The sequence below is a fragment of the Malus domestica genome, chromosome 02, assembly GCF_042453785.1.
Source record: "Malus domestica chromosome 02, GDT2T_hap1".
NCBI lineage: Eukaryota > Viridiplantae > Streptophyta > Magnoliopsida > Rosales > Rosaceae > Malus > Malus domestica.
In genome coordinates, this window is record NC_091662.1 from 19286959 (window position 1) to 19293970 (window position 7012).

Here is a 7012-nt window from a genome sequence, read left to right on the forward strand (position 1 = left end):
TCTGGCAGAAGATACCCAGATAAGTTGTTGTTGTTGTCAAGAAGACTGTAAAAAGGTATTGGTCTGTAATGTGATTTGTTTTCTTTTTCAGTGGACATCTGATTAGAGTTAGAGTTTTTCTTCTTTTTTTACTTCACGTTATAATATAGGGGTTGATCTATGACATCTACCAACTGATAATATATGCATGCTCTAACCCAACAATAAAATAAGAACATACAGTGTAGTGAGCTACAGAGCCACCATACTGTTGCGCAAGAGCATCTCCCATGCTCTGGTACATATCTATTCGAGCTACAACAACAATGCTATCAAGATTGCACAACAATAATTATTTGAATATTACAAAGAAAACAAACAAACAAAAGAGGAGAAATATTTGACGACCAAACAATCGTCAATTTCTTCAGCCATTAAATAAACCTTTTTCGACTGTTTAAGTTCACAATCAAAAAAGTAAACACTTCATAGAGTTTTAGGCAACAATAATTCTCTAAACACACCAGAAAAAAAACCGACATAAACCCAGACTTCTCTCCCCACAGGCAGCAACTCCTCTCAGAGTTTGAAACGTTAAAATCCATAGGAACCCATCACCCAATCTCTCAAAACACAACAGAAAAAAACCCATTTCACAAACTAACACAAAAATCTACAAAGGAAGATAAAAATGGAAAGAAAATCACGTACCACAGAGTTGTCCAGAGAAGGAAGCGGCTATGAAGTGAGAAAAGCGGGGCTGAGAAGACCAAAACATAAAAGTGAGCAAAAGGGAAGCAAACAGTGGAGAACAAAAGGAAAAACAAACCGAGAGTGACAAAGAAGAGGGAACGAGAATAAGAAAGGAAAGAAAAAGGAAACGAAGCAAAATAAACCCCAAAAAGAACACAACACGTGGCACAGTCAATTCCCACCTTGTCCCTGCAGGAACCACCAAAACCAATCGTAAACCACCACCTTGTCCCTGCAGGAACCACTGAAACCAATCATAAACCATAAAAAAAGCCAAGGGGCAAATCCATCAACCAGAAAAATGGCCAATGGGTAAGACAAACGGTAAGAAAAACCAGGGGCATTTCCGTTAGCAGAAGAGTCAGTCGACTGTACAAAGAAGGCAACAGCAGGCAAAACAAAGGAAAAATCGAAGGGCAAATTCGTCCGCCCATTGGTCATCCACAGTACCACCCGGATTGGGTTTTAGTATATATATATATATATATATTTATGAGAGATGACTACTTTTTTGATATTACACTCACATTATTAAAGTTTAAATTCCCGTTGTATATGACAAGATTAAAGTTAAGTCTATTCGATGTCTTATGTTTGAATCTCTCAACACAATACCAATAGAGCAATAAAAAAAGGCTAATTATATTAGCACCCCACAAGTTGTTGAATAAACCCCACATACTTAATACACCCCACATTTACTTTTTCAATTAAAAATTATCTTAATACACCCCACTTCCTTCCCCATAATACCCTCACACCCCACATTCTTAATATACATCTTAGATTTTCTACATACACCCCCACATTTCTCAAAACTTGTAACACTCATTTTTAATTTTGCCGAATGATTTCAAACCATATGAACGTTAGTTTGCCGAATGATTTCAAATTGAATTATTTGAAAAAAAATGTTTAGGTTCATTTGAACGTTTTTCAATAACAATAATAATGATTTCAAAGCTATCATGTTGTTTCCATTTTCTTATGCATATTTTGGTCGAACCAAGTCGACCTGCAAGAAAGCACCTTATGAATGCCATTGACTCAATCTGCAATTAGTTCGCATGCCATGGTTTTTGAATTATGAGATTCATAAGTGCTAATTCTTGAATTATTAGATGAGTGAGATTAAATAATTATCGATGTCATAGAAATCACTAAAACAAAGAAAAATATGAAGTCTTATCTCATGTAAAGCTTTCGAAACACCGATTTCATATTCTGGTCAAAAATAATTTTTCTCAATCAACATGTTTGTAGTTTCATTACTTAGGGTTTTATTCAACAATGGAGGGTGGGAGGGGTTTTGATAGTTGAAGTAGATAAATAATACATTAAAAGTGATTTGGGGTGTATTTAGAAATTTTTTATTTTTTTGAAGTAGATAAATAAGTTATTAATATTAAATTTTAATGTGGGGTACATTCAACATTTTGTGGGGTACTAATATAAAATGCCTAAAAAAATACAAAGTAAAACTACGTGTGACAACATTTCACATATTTCTTACGCAACACAAATTAAAAAATTGTGAAAGAAAAATAATGGCATTTAGGATAAATTACACAAAACTACTTCAACTATTAGTCAAACTACAATCATATACCTTGTTTATATCATATTTAGGGCCTCGTATTTAGATCTCGTACAAATACTCGAGGGACTTAAATGTAATTATATGATAAAGGAAGGGGCAAATATGTAATAAGTGAGGAGTCCTTATTCTATAAAAGGACCCTCACCCTCACAATTAGGAGGGCCATTTCAGAGGCCAATTCCTAAGGCTCCTCACCCCTCTCGAAGCTCTCACTCTCAGAGCTCTCTCTCCCTCAGATAAATACATATTCAGTGTGGACATAGCTCAAACCTTGGGGTGAACCACGATACATCTTGTGTCATTTACATTACTTACAGATTCACGGTCAAATTTACGTTGTTTCAAGACCTCCGGTTTTGTGCATCAACATTTGGCGCCGTCTGTGGGAATCGATACGAAAAGTTGTGTCGGTTCTCTTTCATTTTTTTCACCTCCGCCGTGAATCTGTAAACCAAAGCTTTCCTAGATCCCACACGAGAGAAAGATATGATCACCTGCAACAACACCAAATCCCAGATCCCACATAACCCTCTAAAGTTGCTCCGCTCGTTATTAGATTGGATTTGTCGATTGGTTCTTTTCATAACTCCCCTTCGTTTCCATTCCACTTTATCAGATTTACCTTCTTCTCCCTTTTCAAGCTTTCAATCCTTCTGAAAAATATGGGCTCATTTTCTCTGTCAGAAAACAATAAGCAGCAAGGGAATAATGGTGGGAAATTTGTACCCAATGAACATGACGTTCTGCAGATATGTGTAGCCTTCTTTTACAGGAACCACGTTGGTGTCTGCTCTCGCGGCAAAGAATAAAAGGTTTGATGTGGTGGTGTTTAAGAAGGATTTGAGCGCTGTGAGAGGAGAGGAGGCGGTACAGAGGTCTTATTCACTACAGATCTGGCTCTCCACCGTCACCCTCGCCAACCCCAACCATCGCATCGTCGACCTTGACATCGAGTGGCACCCTAACTTCAGCCGCAACTCTGACAACCTGCAACTTTGAGATTGGCGCCGACGGAGTGATTTTCGCACCGCCGAGCATTAACGACACTGATTATACAATGAGGATTTACAATTCTGATAGGAGTAAGTCCAAGTACTTACAGAACGACCCACCTGACATCATCCCTCAAGATGACCGAGCCGTCAAGCACGTGCTCGATTCCCTGCTGCCCCTTAGCACCACCACAGAAGGTGGTCCCTTGGTGATCAACCATGAGCCTACTTCCTCGGCGGAGGCAACGTCATTGTGGAGTACCCAAGAACTGTTCCAGGGAAGATCTTGTCATTTGTTGGCTGTCACATGGACGTTTGTCATTGCTAATCCCAAAAGACTAGGAATTTGATCCATCCTCAGTGAGCATCGAATGAGATATACTTCGTGGCTGTGGAACCACTGATTGCTTAGGTCATGTTGCACTTCTAACTGAGCTCATGAGAAGGCTGGCTGAGACAAAGCCAAAATAAAAATCAACTGTGGTCGCAGTCTTTATAGCAAATGAAAAGAATTCTTCCATTTCAGGAGTTGGTGTGGATGCGCTCGTGAAGGATGGGCTAGTCAGTATGCTAAGGGATGGTCCTTTGTTTTGGATTGACATGGCAGATAAACAGCCTTGCATCGGTACTGGTGGAATGATACCTTGGAAGCTTCATGTGATTGGGAAGCTTTTTCATAGTGGTTTAGCACACAAGTTGCTGAACAACAATGGCCTCTGTGACCATACTGCCGGTGCTTACATCCCCTGCAGACGGGATCTAGTCAAGGTTGAATCGGATCCAGGGTCTCGGGTTGCGACGTTTTGCTTTGCTGTGATTCTGTGAAGTTGCAAGAAATCAACACAGAAGGCGCTGCTTTGCAAGGTTCTGGATGGGTATGGCTTGTTTTAGACAAAAAGCTGAAGGAACTCGTGGTTGAAATCACTACAAATCATATAAAAGGAATCGCATGTTCCCACCATGCTCATTGTTTGAGAAGGCCACGACAAAAGCAAAAGATAAAGTTACTGTCTGCCAGGAAAATAAAGAGAAAAGGAAAAGATGAGCTCTCAAGTAGGCGCAGTGAGCACCAACAACACGCAACTGTCAACCACTCCCCTAACGACTGCTTTATTTATTTATTTTAATGATGTGATTTACTTTTCTTATCTGTTGGAGATATCTGTATAACCCCATCAGAGGGTAAATAAAGAAAGAATGCAGCATGTAAAAAAAAAAAAAAAAGCAAAGCCCAAAATAAATGGGCTAGCATGTTGTGGAGAGCGAAGGCCCATAAGCCTAAAATAGCACCAACCGAGTCATCAAAAGTACGCCCAGTACTCCACAATTATTCGGCAACCCGCCGCTATTACCACAAACCAGGTGACCAAAAGTACGCCCAGTACTCCAAAATTATTCGGCAACCCGCCCTATTACCACCAACCAGGTGATGAAATGTACAACCCGTATTGTAATATCATTTGGCAACTAGCCATTCATGCCACCAACCAGGTGATAAGATGTACAACCCGTATTCTAATTTGGCAACTAGCCATTCATGCCACCAACCATATGATGAAATGTACAACCTGTACTCCCCTTCATGTACATAAACATTCATGAGCATCACTCATGACAATCATACATAAACATTCATGGCCATCATTCATGTCAACATTCATGAGCATCACTCATGTTAATATTCATGAGCATCACTCATGACAACATCCATGAGCATCATTCATGTCAATCAACATAAACATTCATGAGCATCGCTCATGTCAATCAGCTTCAAAAGCTTCATTTCCAGAGCTCTAGCTTCAAAAGCTTCATTTACAAAAGTTCCAGCTTCGAAAGCTTCATTTACAGAGCTCTAGCTTCAAAACTTCACTTGCAAAACTTCACCTACAAAGCTTCAGTGCAGGGTATACAAATACCGCATCCGAACAACAACCACTTCGGCCCATACATGGATTCAATTTGAAGTCTCCAGCCAATAGACTCTATTAACCGAAGACTTGGGGGACTACATTATGTACCATATCTATGTACTGAGAAGCGAGCCCTTATTCTATAAAAGTGACTCTCTCACTATCATTAGAGCAGCATCAACTCTAACCCATTATTCATGTATTGAGAAGCGAGCCCTTATTCTATAAAAGGGACTCCCTTAACATCATTAGAGAGCATCGCCACCTACTGAGCAACCGCTTCGTCGCAAGCATCAACTCTAGCCCATCATTTATGTATTGAGGAGCGAGCCCTTATTCTATAAAAGGGACTCTCTCACCTTCAATGCCACAAACTGAGCCAACCAATGCAACATAAGCCACGAGTCGAGCAGCCTCGTAGCATGTGCTACTCCTAGTTGAACATCATTTCAGATTCAGCACCGCCTCATATCGAACATCAATTCAAGACAACATCTAGTTACTTCGGCCCACACATGGACTGAATTTCAAGTCTCCAACCAAAAGACTCTCTTGACTGAAGACTTGGGGGACTACTATTTATACCATATTTAGGGCCTCGTATTTAGACTTCGTACCAATACTAGAGGGACTTAAATGCAATTATGTGATAAATGAAGGGGAAAATATGTAATAAGTGAGGAGTCCTTATTCTATAAAAAGACCCCTCACCCTCATAATTAGGGGAGGCCATTTCAGAGGCCAATTCCTAAAGCTCCTCACCCCTCTCCAAGCTCTCACTCTCAGAGCTCTCTCTCCCTCAGATAAATTCATATTCAGTATGAACGTAGCCCAAACCTTGGGGTGAACCATGATACATCTTGTGTCATTTACATTACTTGTAGTTTTACGGTCGGATTTACGTTGTTCCAAGACCTCCGGTTTTGTGCATCAACATACCTCATATTTTAAACATTACAATGTCATACCTCAACTTATAAATTCGTTGCAATGTCAGATCTTTGTTAAATTTTTTGTCAATTTGGCTGTTAACCGGTGAAGTGGCAGACAACTAACCCACTCACTTATCCAACTGGATTGATAAATTAATAAAATATTAAAAAATTAAGAATTTTATTTTTATTTTGTAACAACAAAACTAAAATAATAAAGAGGTCCCACCACTAAGCTTAGCAATTCATCCCCATCACCACCGTGCATTATCCTCTCCCACACCAGACGCCACCCTCACTTTCATAACTCCGGCGAAGTCCTTTTTTTTCTCCGGCCATTGGATTTTCCCCGTTGGCGATTATTTATGAAATTTCTTCCATCTTTGGCTTGTCCAATTATGAAGTTTGAAGGTTATGGAGGAGAGAGAGGGAGGTGCTGGGCGAGTTGACCAGGCATGGAGGAGAGATAGGTGCTGGGGTCGAGTCTGCAGTGGTAGTGGGCGTGTGGTGACTGAAGATATTGAAGGTTTTGAGCTTCTTGATTTGCGTGGGTTGTTGCATGAATTTGGTCTCGATCTACAAGTGGAGATCTGCAACTGTTGCTGCTGTTGAGAGGTGAGGTGTTATAGGTCAGGACACGGGTTGCAGAAGCCGGTCGTGAAGAAGACCGACGTTCATCAAAATTCGGGCCTTGCTAAAGCCCAGGGCTTTGTGGTGGCTGCTGTTGCGAAACGAGATATTGAAGAAGACATTTTCAGGAACACTTCGTGGTGGCTGCTGTTGCAAACCTGCAGATATTGAAAAAGACGACATTTTTTTAGGGGAATAGCGAAGAGAGTGACATCG